The sequence below is a fragment of the Heloderma suspectum genome, chromosome 14 (genome assembly GCF_057233095.1).
Source record: "Heloderma suspectum isolate Gila_16-S chromosome 14, 16-S_ref, whole genome shotgun sequence".
NCBI lineage: Eukaryota > Metazoa > Chordata > Lepidosauria > Squamata > Helodermatidae > Heloderma > Heloderma suspectum.
The window spans coordinates 15,398,457-15,420,057 of NC_139471.1; the positions used below are offsets into that span (position 1 = coordinate 15,398,457).

Below are 21,601 nucleotides of genomic sequence, written 5' to 3' on the forward strand. Positions count from 1 at the left end.
GAGACAAAGGGTGCCAAAGACAAGCTGCATGCCAAAAGGTTGAACGAATGGAGTATGCTCAGCAAAGAGATTGCAAACATGTGATGGTCCCTTGTACTGTGTGTGGAAGTGTTGTGATTATCCTCTGGATTTTCAAAGAACATGTAAGGGGGCTCAGGGCTGTGCAAGTTAGCCTCATTCTGACTGGCAGCCACAAACGCCAAACACATCTTTGAGGTGGGACCCAAAGATTGTCAGACTGAAGGGAAGCATGCTCTGGTGTCATTCATGAGCCAGAGGACTAAGGACTGCTGACCTGTGTGGGTCTCTTTGCATGTACACCAACTTGAGAATTTGACTGAAAGACAGCATCTAAATCTTCAAAACAAATACAGAAATTTAAACACATCTGGCTGATCTGTTGGTATTTTATCTGCAGCTCTGTCTGCTCTTGGTTTTTTTGTCTCGTTTCATTTTATATTGTCATTTTATTGATTGGTTGATGAACTCATTATTCCCTTGTGGTGTTTTGGGGTTTTTTTTTGCAGCAAAATGTATCAAAATCTGTGCATTCTCCTAAAATAAAAGAGGTTCACCTCTTAGAGTGCCATAAGAGCATCATCAGATTGATTAGCCTTTCCATTAAGCACGCACACACACACATGAAAATGCTCAAAACAGCTTGTGATAGCAATAGACCCCTAGGGCCAAATAGATTTATTTATTTAGTACATGTTTATACCACCCAATTGCTGAAAATGGGATGTCAATTGTGCAAATGCTGTCAATGCACACATTTTTGGTTATGTAAATATGTATGTATTTTGTATGTGTTCAAGCCTCCTTGGGACCCCCTCCTCCTTTCCGTCTCTGTCTCTCCCTCCACAGTTTCCCCAGAACCTCTCTTCAAAATCTCTCTTTCCTTTTTTCCAGTCCCCTCCAAATCTCTCTCTTCTCTGAACCAACCTTTCTGCCACTGCTCTTCAGGTTCAAAAATGGTTGAACTCTAGGCATTCCACCAGAGGACTGCACTGCACAGGGTTAAAGCAATAATCTAGATGGGAAGTTAACTGTGTGTGAACTAATGTGGTCAGGTTATCCATGTCCAGCAATGGCCATAGCTGCAAGGCAAACTGAGGAGGCTCAGGGCCATGTGAGAAGGGGAAAGGAAGTTGAACACACACACACACACCCACACACACACACTCATTGCTATGGCCCTAACAAAAATCACCTCTCTGAAGCTGCCATTTGCATTTCTAGAGAAACCTCTACTGGTACGAATGGGAGTTTCCCTTGAGATGCCAGGAACAGCTGCAAAATGGCTGCATTCATGGAATTAATGTCACATCTAGTTTGATCCTTGGGCTGAGATCTGGAAAGGTGTTGAAGAAGAAGAAGAAAAATCAGCTTGCAGTGGGATTATTTCTGTTTGTGTTGGCTTCCCACTCCTACTCCCAGTTCTTGGACATGAGCAAATGACATCCCTTCCCGTGCCAACTCTTTGCCTTTCACAACTTCTCTTTTAATAGAAGTGTATCTGATCTGAGTTCTGTTCTCCTGTGAGTCAGTTCCTCTATTTAATTTATGACCTACAGTGCCAAAGGGAGATTTGCAAGACTCGAAACTGGCTAGGAATGGCTGTTTTCTGGATGAGGAGTCATAACATTAGATATATGGTACTATGAATCACCCAGAACAACATCTAATTTGTTCTTAAAGGTGTAAGATGACCTGCTAAACACACATCCGTGTGTACCCACGCAGGGTGAATTGATGGCTTACCACCACCACCCCGCCCGGCACCACATGGTATATTCCATTGTTCATCAGCTTTGACATGATCGAGACAAAAAGGGTCATATATCCGCATCGTGCTACACATTAAGTATATTTATAAACCAAGATAGTAAGCCAATAAATGGCTTCTCTGGCTTCTCTAATGCAAACACAATTGCATCAACAGGCTCTCTTTGTTGTCAGGCCAAGAGAAATGCTAGTGCTTTGTTCAAGAGTGGAACGAAGCTTGAGCCAGCTTTACTCATAGCCTGTTTTGAAGGGGCCCTGCATGATTTGTGATGGGTAATGGAGCCTGTGGGCCACAATTAAAAATAACAATAAAAAATAATCCAATAAGAGAGTGTGCGTATTTAGACAAAACCGTATCAACTGTGACGGGATATCTTGCTTGCTATCACAGATCACCTTTGCTGTGGCTGCGCATGCCTGAGAGATGATCCACACAACTATTTCTACCACGCACACTTATAGACACACTCAACGATGTCATTCACTCATTCTTGAATTGCATTGTATTCTTTTAACTGTTTGGAATCCACTCAGAGAATGTCAGTTACTGAGGTGGATTAAAAATATAATAAATAAAAAATAAAATATTCAGTCCACATTTTTAAGCAAATTGACCTGTTTCATACTTCCTGGACTAAAATATGGATCAGAACGCAGTTATCCTTTCGTTTTCACACTTCTACAAGTTTACAGTACAGTACTTGGCTCAAGAAACATAGCACAATATGTATTTTAGGGTAAAATACGGATTAAAATGTGTACAAAAAGGCCTGTTTTGTGAAAAATGCATTTAAAATAATGCAAATCTAAATGCTTTTTAAATTGCAAATGTGGAAACGGGATGGAATTGCCTTGTGAATGAGCAAATGAGAAACTGACACAGAACAGAAATACACTGATCCGTCCCTCCCTCTCAAGGTGTAATAATCTGAATTACGGCTAGCTTTTCATCTCCAAAAAATGGGTTAATGTTATCGCGTTCTTGATTGCCTAAGACAAACATAATAAAAGGGAGGCCTGGTGGGGAAGGTGATGAATCTATCACACATTAGATACCACCACTTCAACTGATCGTGTGAATGCACCAAGAGGGGAACGTGAAGCCCGTTCAGCAGCCACCCTGTAAATCTGGGGAGGGTTGCAGGGCAACTTCAGAAAGAATTAGGTGGGATGTGGTGGCAGACACTGAGAGGGTGTTGTTTATTCTATATACCAGGGGTAGGCAACATAGTACTCACAGGGACCAGCGCCCTGTAGGCACCTCTCTTGCTGCCCCGTTGTTGCCCTATCCCTCCCACTTTTTATTCATTTTTTAAATTACCTTTTTTCTAGCCAGCAGGTGGGATCGCTTTAAAGCAAAGTGAGGTCCTCCATTCACTGCCACCTTCATTTCCCATGAATGAATCTGGTCAGAGACAAGCTTGGAAAAAGAAGAAGGCAGATGGCTACAGGCTGGTGATGGATGCATAAGAGAAAGCGGTGGTAGGGGGATTTTGGATGGATCCTGAAATGGAGTGTGGTTTTTCATGTGCTTGCAGCGAGAAGGGAGGGATGTGTGTGTGTGTGTGTATGTGTATGCATGCCTGATGGGTACATGGGGTGTTTGTGTGTTTGAATGGGTGGCTGGGGGCATGTGGTATGCTTGTGTGTGTGTGTGTGTGTGTATGAGAGAGAGACAGAGAGAGAGAGAGAGAATAACGGCTCCTTCACACTGAGCTTTTTTCCCTGCAATTGAGATTGCTCCTTCACATTAATTCATTAGCTCATTATCTCCTATCTTTTCAAGAATGGAACAAAGGTCATTTAGTGCGGGAGACACCCTGGAGGTTCACGACGTCATCTAAAGGACCCACAAACTTCCGCTAGTAACCAATCTCAATAGCAGGGTAAAAGCTCTGTGTGAAGAAGCCTTAAGACAGCTTTCAAGAGCTCTGCCCTGAACCCTCTGGATTGGACAGAGCCAGCAGCAGAAGAATTGAGACGTGGCTTCTATAAACTTCCCGATAAGGAACAATGTAAAATCATGAATAAGCTGGATACGCTACAGCTAAAGTTGAGCCAATCGCAAACAAGAAAGAAAAAAGGATGGCATACATGATCTCCCATTTTACTCTTTGAAGTAAGTTAGGTTAAGAGAGAGCAACTGACCAAAGGTCAGCCAGTGAGTTTCATGGCTGAGTGGGGATTTTAACCCAGGTCTTCCCAATCCTAGCCAGCCACTCTAACCACTACACCATACTGATGTAGTAAACCACAAGCTAATTTTGATCAAGCTCTGATTTCATGATGAGAGGAATACTGTAAGCACCTAGCCAGGCACTCGATGCTTTCCAGATGCAATGTTTTTGGTTACCCTTGTGTGAGAGCTTGTGTTTTGAGGTGGAGGGAAAGTGGAGTTGTACATTCGAAACATCGAGGAGGAAAAACAAAACTGACTGCCTGGGATAGACGATGCTTTCCAGGATTGTGAGCTTTTGCATCTGTAAAGCAAATGCTTCCAGGTTCACAACAAAGAATGATGCAGTTTCTCTAATGTTGCTGGCAGGTGACCTCATCTTCCTAGCATTCACACCCTCCTCTCCTCCAGCTGATGGACCCCTGGGAGCCATATCTCCTGCAGTTCATCCCATGAAGGGACTTCATCAGTTTTGTAGAAAAGGTCATAGCTTTGGAACAGAACCAAGGTGGGCAGCTTGTGCTGGGTTCTGTTATTGCAGAGAGGGGCCAGGGGAACAGAAGACAGGAATGGAAAACGCTGGCAAGCATTCTAACATTCTACTGTCATCGGAGCAGAGCAAGACCATTTAGAGCTCTCACCTCAACACAAACTGCTCGATTATAGAACAACGGGGAGGAGGTTTATTATTATCATTATTTTGCTAACTCTATGGCAAACTCCTTTTATTTTTATGGTTTAATATCTAATGTTTTATTTGGTTTTATTGTCTTCTGTACTACTGCATTGTTTTAAAAGGTTATTGTAAGACACATTGTGAGGGTTTGCCATAAAAGTTGGGATGGAAATAATAGAACGGAATAAATAAATACAGGAGACGTTGTAAGATCCCTCCACCCCCACAGCTGAACAATGAGCTTGCATTCCCCCTTGCATTTGCTTTTTAACTGATACCTGACTTTGAAGCCAGGGTCAATTTTTGCCCCTCTTCATCCCTTGCTTCCATCAGTGTTTCTAATCTACCTGTCTCCCCAACCTGTTCAGCCTGTTAAGCATTTATTTGGCACCTTAAGACGAACACACACAAAATAACCCAAAAAACCAAAACAAACACAAACTTGAAACATTGGGATCTCTACACTTGCCTAAAATCCTGCATTTAAAATAGGGCTTTCTGCTTCCATTTTAAATGCAGGATCACAATGACTCCCTTTTTCACATGCTTCCTTCCCCCCTCCCCTTCCCCCCTCCTTCTCCCCATATCTGAGTCTTCCATTATCTTTCACTGATCTCGCTCCTCCTCATGCCGCTTTAACTCTTTCCACGGAGGGAACTCACGTGGAACACAACGGGGTAATTTGATAGCTCATTATCTGTGATCTATTTAAAAATGGAACAAAGGGCATTTAGTGCAGGAGATGCCTTGGAGGTTCACGGCGTCATGTAAAGAGCCCACAAACTTCCGTGAAGGAGCAACCTCAATCGCAGGATAAAAGCCCGGTGTGAAGAAAGCCATAGCTCTGGGAATAGTGACTGTGTGATTGCCACAAAGGCCAGCCAATCAGCACTCTGCACAACCAGGAAATAAGAGAAACAGGGGCAGGCAATTGGGTGGCCTCCAGATGTTCTGGAATTTAACTCCCATCATGGCTGACCATTGGTCATGTGGGCTGGGACGTATGGGAGAATGACATATGGATGGTGCATACACCTGCTCTACAAGATTGATTCTCTTAGGCTGGTGACACTTCTAGACAAAAAAGGGATAAGTAAGCTAACCACTGAAGGTATGAACACCTGAACTCAACCTGCAGCCTGATACTGCTTCAATATTCCCTCTCCTATAACAGCTAGTAGCCCTATTCATACCAGTGAGAGAGAGGGGTGAGGGAAGAAGGTGGAGTGGTTAATAGCCCTAGCATTGGCTTATTGTTATTATTATTATTAAACATTTCTATACCACCCCATAGCCAAAGCTCTCTGGGCAGTTTATAAAAGTTAACAACATTAAAAATACAAAATGCAAAATTTAAAACCATAAAAACAGACAGTATACACAGAGGCAACGTATCTCTAACAACTTTGAGCAATCAGCCAACCATAAAACAAATCCAGGATCGATTAAAACTCATCACGTGCTACCAAATGCCTGGGAAAAGAGAAAAGTCTTGACCTGGCACTGAAAGGATAACAATGTTGGCATCAGGCAGGCCTCGTCAGGGAGCTCATTCCATAATTTGGGGGCCACCACCGAGAAGGCCCTCTGTCTTGTTGCTGTCTTCTGAGCCTCCCTCGGAGTAGGCACCCATAGGAGAACCTTAGATGCTGAGTGTAGTGTATGGGTATTTTCAAGCCCGGAGAGGTGCTCTGTCAGGTATTGTGGCCCTGAACCATATAATGCTTTTTAGGTTAAAACCAGCACCTTGAATTGGGCTTGGAAACATATAGGTAGTCAATGCAAGTGGGCCAGAGTTGGTCTTATATGTTCAGACCAACAGTGAACTTGAAATGTCTTTGCTCATGTTTACTCAGCCACCCGGGAGGAGAAAGATGTCAGTAAAGAATGATTAAAGAATCAGGAGGAGATGGCAATATCTGGTGCCCTGTGGAAAGGTCCTCTCCATCTGACCTCGACGTGCTTAGACACCTCCTCGTCAGCAAACAATTTTGTCCACTCCTCCCCTTTATGACCTTCCCAACCCTTGGCTCTGAAACCTGCTTTGGAGAGCGAAAAATTCAAAAGGGTAGTGAAGAGTAAGATCGTCACACATTTTACTGTCTTTCAGGGGCTTCTGAGTTGTCACATTTGTGCTTCCATGACATGGGTGTACACATCTTATATACTTCTCTATGCAAGCCGACTATCGCACAGCTCTGGAGGGTCACAAGATTCTAGATCTTCAGGCTGGAGTTACTGCCAATGTTGTCATGGTTGCATGGAATGAGGCACAACAAGTACAACTCTGTTGATTCTCCTGTGCCTCTCATCAGCCTTGGTATCCTCTTGGATATGCTGTCTGGGATGGGAACGGGAGGCGCCATGTTACTGTAATTCTGTTTGTCCTTAGGACAGTAGAATCCAGAAGATGGTGTTGGGGGGCTAATGCTCAGCTCTCTGGCATTCACACCACCACATGCCCCATCTCTTTTAGCATCCACTGGGGAGTGAGGTCATCTGGAGCTTTGGGGTGAGGTTTCATCAACTTGTGGATTACGCTGAACCCTATTTCTCTTTTTCATCCAATTCAGATGAGGCAGTAATAGACTAGTGCTAAGGCAGTGCCTGCATGAGTGAGCCACCCTGGGGACATGGCAAAGGTCCGAAAATCAGTCAGTCAGTAGTGGAATCCACCACTCCCTGAAAAGACACCTTCTTGTGCTATAGTCCTCGGTTTGGGCTATGTTAGTAATGGTGCTTGAACCTTTTGAAGGAGAGGCGGATCCTGCTTTCTACCCTTTCTGTTTTAAACACCAAAGTTTGGGTGTTTAAAGATGGGTGGTGTGAAAAGCTGACCTCTGGAGAAGGCTTAGATGAGGGACAGAATATCTTGAAGCCAGGAACACCATATGTCTTTCTAAGAAGACATGATAGGTCAACTTTATGGGGTTATAACGTGCTTTGTTGGGAGGTGTTAGCCAGTGTGTGAGAGCATTAAGAACAGAAGATGATACCTGCTGCATCAGACTGGAAGCCCGTCTTAGTCCAGTATCCTGGACAAGTAGGTACTGCTGGAAGACCACAAGCTTGGCATGAAATGAACAACCCTCTCCTGTCATTGCTGTTCCCCAGCAACTAGCATCCAGAGGTAAATTACAATTGACTGGGAGGCAGGAATGAATAACACATACCTAATGTGATTTGAATGTTATATTCAAGCAAATTCAAACATTTGCATAGAAATTATATTTACTGCAATACCTGTAAATTTAGACATGACAACTCAATACCATACACTTCCCTTACATAATTTAGATTTTAAGTAAGGGATAAAGGCACTGAAAACTGTTAACATACTAATTTTAACTTGCCTAAAGAGCTATGTACATAAATGTATATGCTTTCGAAGGATAGTCACCTGAAAAAAACATTAATTACAAGATTGCTTTTCAGATTTGACTAGTACTGTAGCCACTCCAGTTCCCTAACTTCATTACGTTGCATTCATGCATTATGTTACTAATTAATCTGATAAAACAATGCATTTCTTAAGTGGAAAAAATTATGTGGAAATCAATTAGAGTTCGCAGGTGCTAAAAAGCCTGGAGTTCCAAGGGCCTTTTTGGAGCTAGGGATATTTCTCCCATGGAAGAAGGAAGTTCAGAAACAAGGCATAGCTCTTAAGAAACACGTTTCCTAAAAATAAAGCGGGGGGCAGAATTGAGGCATCTGAATGTGTTGGGTTTTTCTATATTTGGTGGTCATCACAGTATTCTTCAGTCACTCTTAGAAAAATCTGTGGCAAAGTCTGGAACAATGGAAACACTAATCTAGAAGGAAAGCCAAAAATCAAGGACCCTGCAGGGAGAAAGACAGAGATGGAGAGAGAAAGATGGGGGGGGGGAGATTCACATCTGTGATGCTCTTCACTGTCAGGATTATTTGTACCAAGAGGCACACATCCCTGGTCCATTGCCACATATTCACCAGGGCTGAGTGAAGCTACTGAAGGCTGGAAATTGAAAACTTGCCAACGGATGCTACCAACTGGCCTAACCAGCCCAGGCTGTTCATTTATTAGCTCAACATTCATTATAAAGCACCCCATTTCCTGCCAAGCCATGCACCAAGCAACCAGATGGACCCCAGGCGTGTTTCCGTCAAGAGAGCCACCGCTTTCAAAATCTTTTTCGCCTGTTATTGTGAGGCTCTGCTTCCTCTTGCAAGCTGGGTTCGGCATCTTTAAGCTCACGCTGCATCTCTGTTTTCAGAATGTCTGCTGTGCGATTGCACCCGGACCAAAACAAAGCCAACATCTGGGAAGCAAAAGGCAGCCTGTCTCATCATCCCTCCCTCAACTGGCTCCTTTCAGTGGTGCTAGATTCTGTTGTCCATGTCTCCACCTCCAAGAAGAAGAAGAAAACACAGTTTGTGCACCAGCCCTCCTGTTAACAGACATGAAGGCTGGAGGGCAGGGCGGGGGGGGGGGAGGCTGGATCCCTGCCTCGTGCTGGGAGTCGGGAGACCTGACTCATATTTTTTTTCCACAGTACTGACTGCGATTGCCTACTGGGGGCCTCTGGATGCCTGCTATGAATTACCCTTGATTGACTCTGAAGGCATAGGGACCTCTCTCAGCCAGCAGAGGACAGATTACTGCGAAGGGTGGAAGAGATGCAATGAGCCTTGCAGAAAAGGGCTGGAAAGGAAGGAGGTGGTGAGCAGAGAAATGAAAAGATACAGGGGAAAAAAGCACTAAAACAGAGAAGTGGGGTGTTTACTTAAGAAGAGAGAAAAAGGAGAGGGAAGAAGAAATGGAAAAACAAGGGTGGTGGCAGGGATGGCCCAGCTTTCCAAGCAAAAGACTTTCACAGGAAAATAGGAAGCTGTCTTATACTACATCAGAGAGTTGGTCTATCTTGCCCAGTGTTATCTACTCTGAGTAGTACTAGCTTTCCAGGGTCCTTCTCTCTTTCAGAGCAGGGATGCTCTGACTTGGATTCCTGCACTGAGCAGGGGGTTGGACTCGATGGTCTTGTAGGCCCCTTTCAACCCTGCTATTCTATGATTCTATGAAGCTGGACAGCCATCTGTCAGGGATGCTCTGACTTGGATTCCTACATTGAGCCGGGGGTTGGACTCGATGGTCTTGTAGGCCCCTTCCAACCCTGCTGTTCTATGATTCTACGAAGCTGGACAGCTATCTGTCAGGGATGCTCTGACTTGGGATTCCTGCATTGAGCCGGGGGTTGGACTCGATGGTCTTGTAGGCCCCTTCCAACCCTGCTGTTCTATGATTCTACGAAGCTGGACAGCCACCTGTCAGGGATGCTCTGACTTGGGATTCCTGCATTGAGCCGGGGGTTGGACTCGATGGTCTTGTAGGCCCCTTCCAACCCTGCTGTTCTATGATTCTACGAAGCTGGACAGCCACCTGTCAGGGATGCTCTGACTTGGGATTCCTGCATTGAGCAGGGGGTTGGACTTGATGGTCTTATAGGCCCCTTCCAGCCCTACTATTCGATGATTCCTTGATTCTATGATTACCTGCTACCTGAGCCTTTTAATAAAGATGGAAGTGATCAAAGCTGGGGCCTTCTTCATGCAAAGCGTGTGCTCTACCCTTCCCCTAAAATAAGGGGAAATCCCAGTCCTCGTGATTCTAAATAAAGTGTTGATTTAAACAGGAACATGGGAAGCTGCCTTACACCAAGACAGGCCTCTCTGGCTTGGTACTGTCTACAGTGATCGGCAGCGGTTCTCCAGGGTCTTCGGCAGAGAAGGGTATTTCCCATCAGCAGCTACATGAGATCCTTTAACTGGAGGTTCTAGGGATTTAACCTGGGTCTTTCTGCAAGTGAAACAAATGTATTCTACCCCTGAATGTTGGTCTCATCCTGTTAAAATGGGAGCTGAATTCTTATGGAAATGCTCTCCTATGACAAAGATAGGAGAGCATTGGGGGTCAGGTTATCTGAAGGATCGCCTGCTCCCTTATGTACCTGCCCAAACCCTAAGATCACTTTCAGGGGTCCTTCTCCAGGAGCCTCTGCCACAGGAAGTGAGGTGGGTGGCTACCAGGAAGAGGGCCTTTTCTGCTGTGGCACCCCAGCTGTGGAATGAGCTCCCTCCTGGCACCTACACTGTACTCCTTTCAGCACCAGGTGAAGACCTTTCTATTTCCCCAGCATTTTAGCACTGTAGTCTTTTGGCTTTGCTGTTTTAAATCTGTCTTTTAAATCTCTGCATTGCTGTTGGGTTTTATTCTGGAGTTACTTTTATATCGTAGTTTTAAGCTTTCATATTTTTGTATTGTTTTATGTCAGGCTTTGTGGTTTAAATTTTTGTGAACTGCCCACAGAGCTTTGGCTATTGGGTGGTATGGAAATCAAATCAAATCAATCAATCAATCAATCAATCGAGTTCCAATTAAACTTCTGCACCACCAACACAAGGAGGTAGGTATCTTATATTCCATGGCTCAGTGTACCTAGGCCATGTTTTGCCATACAGTCAATTATGTTGCAAGCAACCATCTCTCTGTTCCCATTCAGTGCATGTAAACAACTTTATTTATCAGCAACTAGATCCTGGCAGTTCCTGTAGTCTTAAAAAAGCAAACGAAAGCAAGCAGGGGAGGTGGGGAGGTGAGACACAGGGCGCTTTCAGACAATGTTTTTATGGTGCTGGCACCTGCCTCCTTTAAAGGATTTTATGGGGGTGGGGAGGGGGGAGTTGCAGATGACATCTTCCACTCATAACCGTCCTGTGTTTTCCCACCACTTCTTCCATCTTTTGTCTTCCTGCACATCATCCATTAAGAAAGAAAAGACGGAATAGCTGCACAATGCCTTAGAATCATAGAATAGTAGGGTTGGAAGGGGCTTGCAAGACCATCGAGTCCAACCCCCTGCTCAATGCAGGAATCCAAGTCAGAGCTTTCCTGACAGATGGCTGTCCAGCTTCATAGAATCATAGAATAGCAGGGTTGGAAGGGGCCTACAAGGCTATCGAGTCCAACCCCCTGCTCAATGCAGGAATCCAAGTCAGAGCATCCCTGACAGATGGCTGTCCAGCCTCGTCTTGAAGGCCTCCAGTGTGGGAGAGCCCACCACCTCCCCAGGGAATGGGTTCCATTGTTGTATTGCTCTTACAGTCAGGAAGTTTTTCCTGATGTTCAGCCAGAATCTGGCTTCCTGTCACTTGAGCCCATGATTCTGTGCCCTGCACTCTGGGATGATCGAGAAGAGATCCTGGCCTTCCTCTCTGTGACAACCTTGTCATTGGAAGGGCTGGGAGCACCCATATACTTTCCTTGAATGGGGAAAAACATGAAGAAATCAAGCAGATGAATATTGTTATCCAGAAAGTGAGCTAGATCCACATGGTACTGATCGGGTCACTTTTGGAACGGCCTCCCCAGCAGCATTCCTGAGATTCATCCAGCTATTGTTGACATAACTTGCTCAAAGACAGTTCAGTGAGACAGATCCTAGGCAAATCTACTACACAGGGTTGCCATTGACAATGTAGGTAACCAAGACCAAGATTTTCATGAAGCAACTCAAAAGCAACCCAGTCCCAGTTGGTGCCAGGTGTCTCATGTCTCAACTAGGGATGCACGGACTGTGTAAAATCCACTCCATCTGTGTTTCATCATGGATTGTCAAGTGCCTCTTGTTCTGTCATCTCACAGATGGATGTCGTTTTTTTCCATCATGCAGAAAAATGCACAAATAATTACGTAAGGGGTTTTGTAACAATTTACATCGTTTACCTTAGTACGTAACATTTCGCATATTGTCCCCCATTCCATTCCACCTTTCCACAGCAGAAACGTGCACATTTTCCTGTGAATAAATTTGTGTACATTTCGGGAAAGTAAAAAATAAATAAATCTAAAAGTCCACCGACTCCACATGGCCTGAAGGGGTCACTCCGAAGCAGATTCCGCAGGTCAGATTTTTAGAAATCTGAGCTCATTTTAGTTCATATCGAATTTCCCCAGCATCCCTAGTCTCAACTGGGTCATAAGAAGAAACAAAAGACTGGAGAGGAAAGGAAGAGGGAATGGGTTGGAGGTATCTACTTATTTACTACATTTGTATACTGCTCCAAATCTAAACAGATTCTGGAGTGGTGAACAACAAGAGATCAAATGAACAAATGATAAAAAGAAGAAACACGATATTAAGAACATTCTTTAAAATATTCTTTAAAAACAGAGTGCCAATAAAACCAAGAGTGGTTAACCAAGAAAAGGCTTCCTTGAAAAAGACCTGTTTTCAGGAGGCACCAAAAACAACCCAGTGTTGGTGCCTGCCTTCCCTCCAGAGGCAGGGAGTTCCACAGGACAGAAGCCACCACACTGAATGCACTTCACCAGGTGGACTCCAGTCGGGCCATAGGTTCACGTGGAACCACCAGGAGCATGCCATCTGATGACCTGATGGGTAAGCAGAAGTTACATTTGTCTTGCTTTAGGGCTTGGGGGGAGTCAGAACTCTAGTAAAACCTCTCTTACTGGCAACTTCCAATATTCCTCCCCAACATTACCACTGGATGAAAGTACAACTAAGAGCTCTTTTCAGACTTCTTTGGTGAAGGATCAGGATGTAGATTTTGGATCAGAGACCCAGTCACAAAGGCTGATGAGGAAAGTCTTGTTGGGAAGGGAAAACAAAAACAAAACAAAAACACGCATGCTCACATGGATGGAGGCCACCCTGGATGAGAGTTTGTCTGTATGCATGTCCAGCAGGTGCAGGGTGGGGAGAATTAATCAAACTCTCCATAGCCAAGGAACTTCTTTTTTGCTCCTGAATATCGGCAAAACACAGTAATTAGGGGATGGGTTCCAGCTGCACAAAAGACAACTGCCTCTCACTTGAAGGGAGGGAGGGCAACAGATACTAGAAGCACATCTGTTTTCACATTCAACACACAGGCTTTCTAGACAGCAGGCAGACCTACGGGGTGAGGGACAAGCCTGGTTAGTGGAGAGACATTGCCAGCCTTGCACGTTCTAAAAAAGAGCAGTGGAAGACCCAGCTTAGATGCACAGACAGACAGACAGGTATCGGGTGTTTCCAAATGTGCCTTCATGGAATCATACAGCGGGTCCATACAACACCATCTTCCATTTGTAGCCCTCCCATGTTTGGGGGCTGTGGTGGCTTAGTGGTTAAGATGCTGAACTGCAGACCGGAAGGTCAGCAGGACAGCAGTTCGAGACCCGAGTGCCGTGTGACAGAGTGAGCTCCCGTCTTCAGTCCCAGCTCTTGCCAACCTAGCAGTTCGAAAGCAAGAAATTGCAAGTAGATAAATAGGCACCGCTTTGGCGGGAAAGGTAACAGCGTTCCGTGCACCTTGGTGTTCAGTCATGCCGGCCACATGACCACGGAAGCATCTTTGGACAGCGCTGGCTCTTCGGCTTAGAAATGGAGATGAGCACCACACCCTAGAGTCGGACACGACTGGTTGGGGACACCTTTTTTTTAACCTCATGTTTTCCCAACACTTCTACCACCATTTTCCTTACCAGAAAAATAAAATCCATTAAGGGGGAAAGGCAAAATAGTCGCACCATGCTTTTTGACTGGTAGCGTTAGGAGCCCTCTGTTTGCTCCTGCCACCCGGCGACAAGGACTGAGCAACTAAGTGTGGAGAGAAGGGAGGAAGAGAGGCCACTGCCCTTGCCAGTGGCGGAGAAACAATGCCAGGTCCGGCACAACAGCTTCCTCACAGAAGCCGCCCCCCCCCATGATTTCCAAGGAGTGGGAAACCACCTTGCCAGAATGGAATATTAAAGTGGATCCTCCAGATAAGATCCATAACGGTATATGAGTTCTGTGGTTTTCTGCTCATGGATCTTTCAAAAAGAAGACAATCCTGAAGAAGAAGAAGAAGAAGAAGAGGAGGAGGAGGAGGAGGAGGAGGAGGAGGAGGAGGAGGAAGGGGGGAAGAAAAGGAGGGAAAAGAGGCGGGGATTTTCCATTCCCACATAAGGACTTCTGCATGCATTTCTCCACAGGAACCATTCCAAAAGTACTCTGGAAAACATGATGTCAGAAGAGGCCCTTCCACTACACCAACCGCTGTCCTTAATGTTTACCCATTGTCTGCTGGCAAGCCCCACTCCTCTTCCCACAAACAGGGGCACATTCTGCCCAGACTGTGGCTCGGTGCTCTATTGCCCTTGGTCCTGCAGCCCATATGCCCTGCCCCAGCTTACCCGCTGTCCTACCTCTTGCCCCCTTCACACTCCCTCCCGCTGCAAGCTGTCTTTTGCCAAAGCCCGTCGTCTCTGCTCCTCACCTCCAGCAGCCCCTGCGGCTGGGGCGGACTCCGGGCGAGGCTGGGATGCTTCTGCTGGGACCAATCCGTCAGTGTCTGGTCGGTTTATTCTAGGAGCTGGCTTCCGGAACAAGGTCTGGGAACTGCTCATTTTGGCTGCATTGCCAGGGAGAGAAGCATCGCCCTCCAGCTGATTAATTTCAGGGGGCGAGAAAAGGGGTTTGGGGAAACCAATGTCCCAGTCCTGTCTGTCTGGTCTGTCTGTCTGTCTTTCCCTTTTCTTTCCTTTTCTTGAGTAGGTGGGTCATCCAGAGAGCTCCTGAGGGGACACAGTGTAACTGCCCCTGAGCATGTCCTTCAAATGGTCTTCCCGCAGCAACTGCCTCTGTTCCAGTCCAGTGGCAGGAGAGAAGGGAGGTAGGCTTGGGGGGTCTTTTTGGCTGGGCTAGCCACCCCCTACCCCACCACATCTTGCCTTTCAACCATCGTAGCAGTTAGTACAAAAGGGCTGTGGCTATTCCAGCCCAGGACATGGGTCTTGTGTGCTTAAGGCACTCAGCTAGAGAAAGTGGAATCGTACATTGTGTATGCACTGCAGGTCCATCTATAATAACACTTTCGACAACCGTAGTTATTTAGTTCTATTTCTTACCTGCCTCTCTCAAGAACATAGTCCCCAAGTAAGTTACAAATTAATAAAATAATCCATACACAAGAAAATACAACTATCTATCTATCTATCTATCTATCTATCTATCTATCTATCTCCATCCATCTATCCATCCAGTGAGAGCCAGTGTGGTGTAGTGGCTAGAGCGTTGGACTGGGAGTTGGGAGATCCGGGTTCTAGCCCCCCTGCCCCCCTCAGCCATGGAAGCTCACTGGGTGACTTTGGGCCAGTCACAGACTCTCAGCCCAACCTACCTCACAGGATGGTTGTTGTGAGGATAAAATGGAGGAGGATTATGTATGCTGCCTTGAGTTCCTTAGAGGAAAAAAGGCGGGATATAAATGCATTAAATAAAATAAATAAATCCATCTATCCATCTATACACACACATAAGCGTGCGCACACACACGTTTCTAGTCATTATTCTGAAGGTGGGGGACCTTTCTGAACCTTTCTACTATTCTGAAGGGTGTGTGTGTGTGGGGGGGGGGGGGGTTGGACTTAATGGTCTTATAGGTGCGTTCCAACCCTACTATTCTGATTCTATTATTCTATGACCCTGGTAACACGCAAGTGGCTTTTGGTGAAATCATCAAGGTTAGAGACAGCTCAGGCTTTCATGCACGCCGATAGTTCAGTGTCAGCATGTTGCAAAACGCTATACTTCTCACCCTACCCCATGACTAGTCCCTTGACCTAAATGGCCCACCTGTCTTAAAAAAAAAAAAATCCCTTTGGCTATATCACTTCCGTTACAAATAAATCATACTTCCAGATTGCTTGAAACCCCGGATCCTGGCAGCAAAATATGTGAAATGGGAGCTAGCTAATTTCACGAAGAGAGCACTCCAGAGCACCAGGTTAGCTATTCGCTTGGGAATGTTGTCTCACAAACAAGGCAAAACTTAGCACCTTTATTGCACTCAGTGGTGCAGCCAAGCCTGAATCTTTCCTCTTCTTCCTCTTCCTCTTCTTCTTATTTTACAGTTGGGGTGGCTAGCCAGGCTTATTATTTGTACTTTAAACATTTTCTACAGCAAAACGATGCTTATTCCCAAGTAAATGTGTTTAGCATCAGGACAGCAGAAATATTTCTTCGCTTGTTTTTTAAAAAACACACAAAAAAACCCCACATCTGGGTTGGTAAAGAGTTTTGTTTTGTTTGTTTCTGTTGCTCTAACACACCAGGAATGGAGAAGCACTTGAAAGGCATGGAATGGGTAAGGGGATAGAAATGTTGTTTCACGACTAAAGTAATTCATATCGCGATCTAGAGCCCCCCTGCCACCCTCCCTGTAAGGCATTATGTCCAGGTTCTAAAATAATCTAACTGCACCACTGCTTAGGCTGTGCAAAAAAGCGTAATTTCTGATGGAAGCATCCATCACGACGAGGGTGGGTGGGGGTGATGGAGATGGTCAACATACCATCATGGAATGGGGAGAACCAAAAGGCCTCCCAGTCAGGACAGATCTGGGGAGCAGGGTAAAGGAGAGCGGATCGGCTCTGTCTGTATGGTGGCCATACCTCCACTCACTGGGATGCTTTCCAGACCTGCAGCTCGCCCTGTCCCACCCACAGCTGCCGCAAGCTGGCGCATTTCAAGTGCAAGCTGCAATGTTAATCAGTGACTTTAAACAGGTCTGTCATTTTTGGATGGGGGAACGGGGGCCCCTGGTTTACAGGAGGGGAGAGGCAATGCAGAAGACGGGATGGGCACGCAAGGGGGGGGGGATACATCTACATATAATTAACGTTGATGCTCTCTCAGTGTTTTGCAGCGAGAAAGAAGAGAAGCCAACCAATAACCTCAAGAACGGTTGGTCGCTGAGAAAATTTCCTGCACCTGTTAGTGTAACACTGACCTCCAGCGGCCAGCGGGGCACATCCCAACGGCCTCTCCTTTTACCATAATCTGACGGCACAGTGAGCTCTACGGGGTATCGGGGGAGAACAATGAGAAGGAAAAGGGTTGTAAATCAGCTAACGGGGATCTTGGTGGCGCAAAGTATTCCTGGTAGCTTTAAGCTTCCAAAATCCTGGTGCAGCTTTGAGAAAGACCTGTGCTGAAATGGAATCGCACCTCCCTCCTTACTATTAAAAAAAAAAAAAGTTATGGGGAGGTACCAGATAGAGGTCTACAAAATTATGCGTGATGCGGAGAATGTAGATAGGGAGACATTTTTCTACCTCTCTCAAAATACTAGAACTCAAAGGGGTCATCCTATGAAGCTGATTGGTGGGAGATTCAGGACAGATCAAAGGAAGGATTTCTTTACACAGTGCAGAGTTAAAACTATAGAATTTGCGACCACAGGATATAGTGATGGCCACCAGTTTGGATGGCTTTAAAAGCGGGTTGGACAAATTCGTGGAGGAGACGGCTATCAATGGCTCCAAGTCCTGGTGGCTATGTGCTACCTCCAGGACCAGAGGCAGTGAGCCTATGTTCACCAGTTGTGTATTCCACCATGTTAGTTCTAAATACATGAGAGCCAGTGTGGTGTAGTGGTGAGAGTGTTGGACTGGGGGCCAGAAGTTCCAGGTTCTAGTCCCCACTTGGCCATGGAAGCTCACTGGGTGACTTTGGGCCAGTCACAGACTCTCACCTCAACCTACCTCACAGGGTTGCTGTTGTGAGGATAAAATGGAGAGGAGGAGGATCATGTAAGCCACCTTGGGTTCCTTGCAAGAGGAAAAAAGGCGGGATACAAATGCAATCAATCAATCAATCATTCACACTCACACAGTTAAATGATGGAATTACTACCATAGGATGTAGTGACGGCCACCAATTTGGATAGCTTTAAAAGGGGGTTAGAAAGATTCCCTGAGGAGAAGGCTATCAATAGCTACTAGTCTTGATGGCTATGTGCTACCTCCAGGACCAGAGACAGTAAGCCTGTGTACACCAGTTGCTGGGGAACATGGGCAGGAGGGTGCTGTTGCACTCGTGTCCTGCTTGTGGGATCCTGGTTGACAGCTGGTCGGCCACTGTGTGAACAGAATGCTGGACTAGATGGACCCTCGGTCTGATCCAGCAGGGCTCTTCTTACGTTCTTATGTTCAGAGCACAGCGGTAGAGGAGCTGCTTCACTTGCGGAAGGTTGCAGGTTTGATCCCTGCTATCTCCTGCTGAAAACAGGAACAGGTAGCAGGTGATGGTTCTGCTATTCAGAATAGAGAATATGCTGGCTGGGGATGCTGGGAGTTGTAGTCCAATGCAACTAGAGGACACCAGGTTGGGGGAATCTGGGCTAGATGGACAAATCATCTGAACTGGTATACAGCAGCTTCCTAAAGGCTTTCTTCACACGGAGCATTTATCCTGCAATTGAGATTGCTCCTTCATGGAGGTTTGTGGCTCTTTACATGACGCGTGAACCTCCAAGCTGTCTCCTGCACTAAATGCCCTTGGTTCCATTTTTAAACATATCACAGATAACAAGCTATCAAATTACCCTGTTGTGTTCCACTTGAGTTCCCTCTGTGAAAAGAGGAAAAGCGGCAAGAAATGGAGCGAGACCAATGAAACATAGTGGAAGACTCAGATATGGAGAGAAGGAGGGGGAAAGGAAGCGGGTGAAAAAGGGAGTCATGATCCTGCATTTAAAATGGGAGCAGGAAGCCCTGTTTTAAATGCAGGATTTTAGGCAGGTGTAGAGATGCCTAAAGTCTCTATGGAGCCCAAAACACAAAGATACTTGTGTGGTATAATGCAGCCTTGCAAGCAAGTGGTGAAGTACAAGAGCAAAAGAAAGGAGGGGAAAAGTGGCTGTCGAAAATGGTTGTCAAGCAACTAAGGAGGAAAAGCAGGGAAATGCTGTAGGTGGAAAGAGAAAGGAGTGTGAACACCTGCTCTTGCTTTTTAGGTCCAGAAGGTTTGGGTATGTTAGTCTACATAGACACAGAATCCCTAGTGTGCTCAGATCCTATAAAGAAGAAGAAGAAAGGTTTGCTCGAGTCGCTAAGCGCACCGAGATTCTCTCCCCATCCTCTGCACACTCAGGAGCCTTTGCTTTGATCAATAATCCATTGTGTAGCACTTTGAATGTGTGTCCCGAGGCTTTTGTCATTCAAGCTTCATGATAGACCCATAAGGGAGACCTCCACCATTACCATTTTACAAATAGAGAAATGAGGCTACCGATGACTCACTCCCAAGCCTCTCAACTGAGTTTCCATGGCTGCACCTCCCATTGTAATGACAAAGGCCTTGCTGTGTCCAGGCTGTACAATTCTGGACAACAGGTGGGGGTGCTCGTGAGCAGTACTTCCTGATATGAAGACAATTCCCTGCATATAGAAAAATAGGATGTTCATTTATTTTATCTATTTAAAATTATTTCTAGGCTGCCTTTAAGGATGGAATCCTTTCAAGGGTTGGGAAGAAGTATTAAAGTCCAGACTTCTAGCTGATATGCTAGCTTTCTTTGCATAGAGAACTGGTATAAAGGTGTATTCTGTTGAGCGAGCCTCAGTCTGAAGCATAGGCTGAACACTTGTTGAAGGGTGGGCTATAACCCACATAGATAAATTACCCCCCAGCCAGGGAGAAACTTATCAACAACCTCAGATACGCAGACAATACCACCCTAACGGCAGAAAGCGAAGAGGATCTAAAGAGCCTCTTGTTGAGGGAGAAAGTGGAGAGTGCAAAAGCTGGTTTGAAACTCAACATTAAAAAAAACTAAGATCATGGCATCTGGCCCCATCACTTCCTGGCATATAGAAGGGGAAGAAATGGAAGCAGTGACAGATTTTATTTTCTTGGGTTCCAAGATCACCGCAGACGGTGACTATAACCATGAAATTAAAAGATGCTTGCTCCTTGGGAGAAAAGCTATGGCAAACCTAGACAGCATAGTAAGAAGCAGAGACATCACCTTGCCGACAAAGGTCCATCTAATCAAAGCTATGGTTTTCTCAGTAGTAACATATGTCTGTGAGAGCTGGACTATAAGGAAGGCTGAGCGCCGAAGAATTGATGCCTTCGAACTGTGGTGCTGGAGAAGACTCTTACGAGTCCCCTGGACTGCAAGGAGGTCCAATCAGTCCATCCTAAAGGAAATCAACCCTGAGTGCTCATTGGAAGGACAGATACTGAAGCTGAAGCTCAAATATTTTGGCCACCTAATGTGAAGAGAAAAGTCACTGGAAAAGATCCTGATGCTGGGAAAGACTGAAGGCAAAAGGAGAAGGGGACGGCAGAGGATGAGATGGCTAGATAGCATCACCGATGCAATGAATATGAACTTGAGCACACTCCGGGAGAGAGCAGAGGACAGGAAGGCCTGGCGTGCCATTGTCCATGGGGTCATGAAGAGTCGGACACGACTTAATGACTGAACAACAACAACAACAACAGGGAGAAACAGGACCCATTTGATCATGCCATTTTGATTCAGGCATTGCTCCTGCAGGGAATTCCTGTGAAAACGGTGTTGCATACAACCAAGTTTATGTCCATATGAAACTGCGCTTTGATTTCTGGTGCTGTATTTCTGAGATAGATAAGAGTTTGCAAGTATCAAAGCTTTTGTTCCACCTGGAAAGGGTGGGGGCATCCCTGTGAGACACCTTGAGAATGTAAGAGCAGTCCTTCTAATCTGCTACTGAAAAGGGTTAAATGATATTGTTGGCTGGGTCTTGAAGAAGCTGCAAATTGCTACTAGGTCCTGAAATAGACAGATGGCCTAATAAAGAATTTGGAGGAGATCCTTGTGAAGTCCTGGAAAAGGCCCCAGACTCATATTTAAAGAAGACATTAGACTTAAGCTCTAGACCCCAGACTCATGTTCAAGAAGGCTCTGGACTTTTGATCTCTGATGTTTGATGCTATGGTATTATAACACCTCTGAACTAAAAGCTGTGAAAAGAGCTTGCATTGGAAAAATACAGCACAGCTTATTGTGCTTCAATGATGCTTCACAAGGGCAAAGACAGAACAACACACACTGTTTGGATCAAGACCTCACAGCCACCAATAAGCAGAAGATCGGACAAGAGCAGA

General features: G+C 45.5%; 1 protein-coding gene across 1 annotated transcript in view; it reads right to left on the reverse strand.

The window, feature by feature from the left end:
- ASTN2 (astrotactin 2) overlaps positions 1-21,601 on the reverse strand; it is a 668,315-nt gene that overhangs the window by 160,866 nt on the left and 485,848 nt on the right. The window lies entirely within an intron of this gene.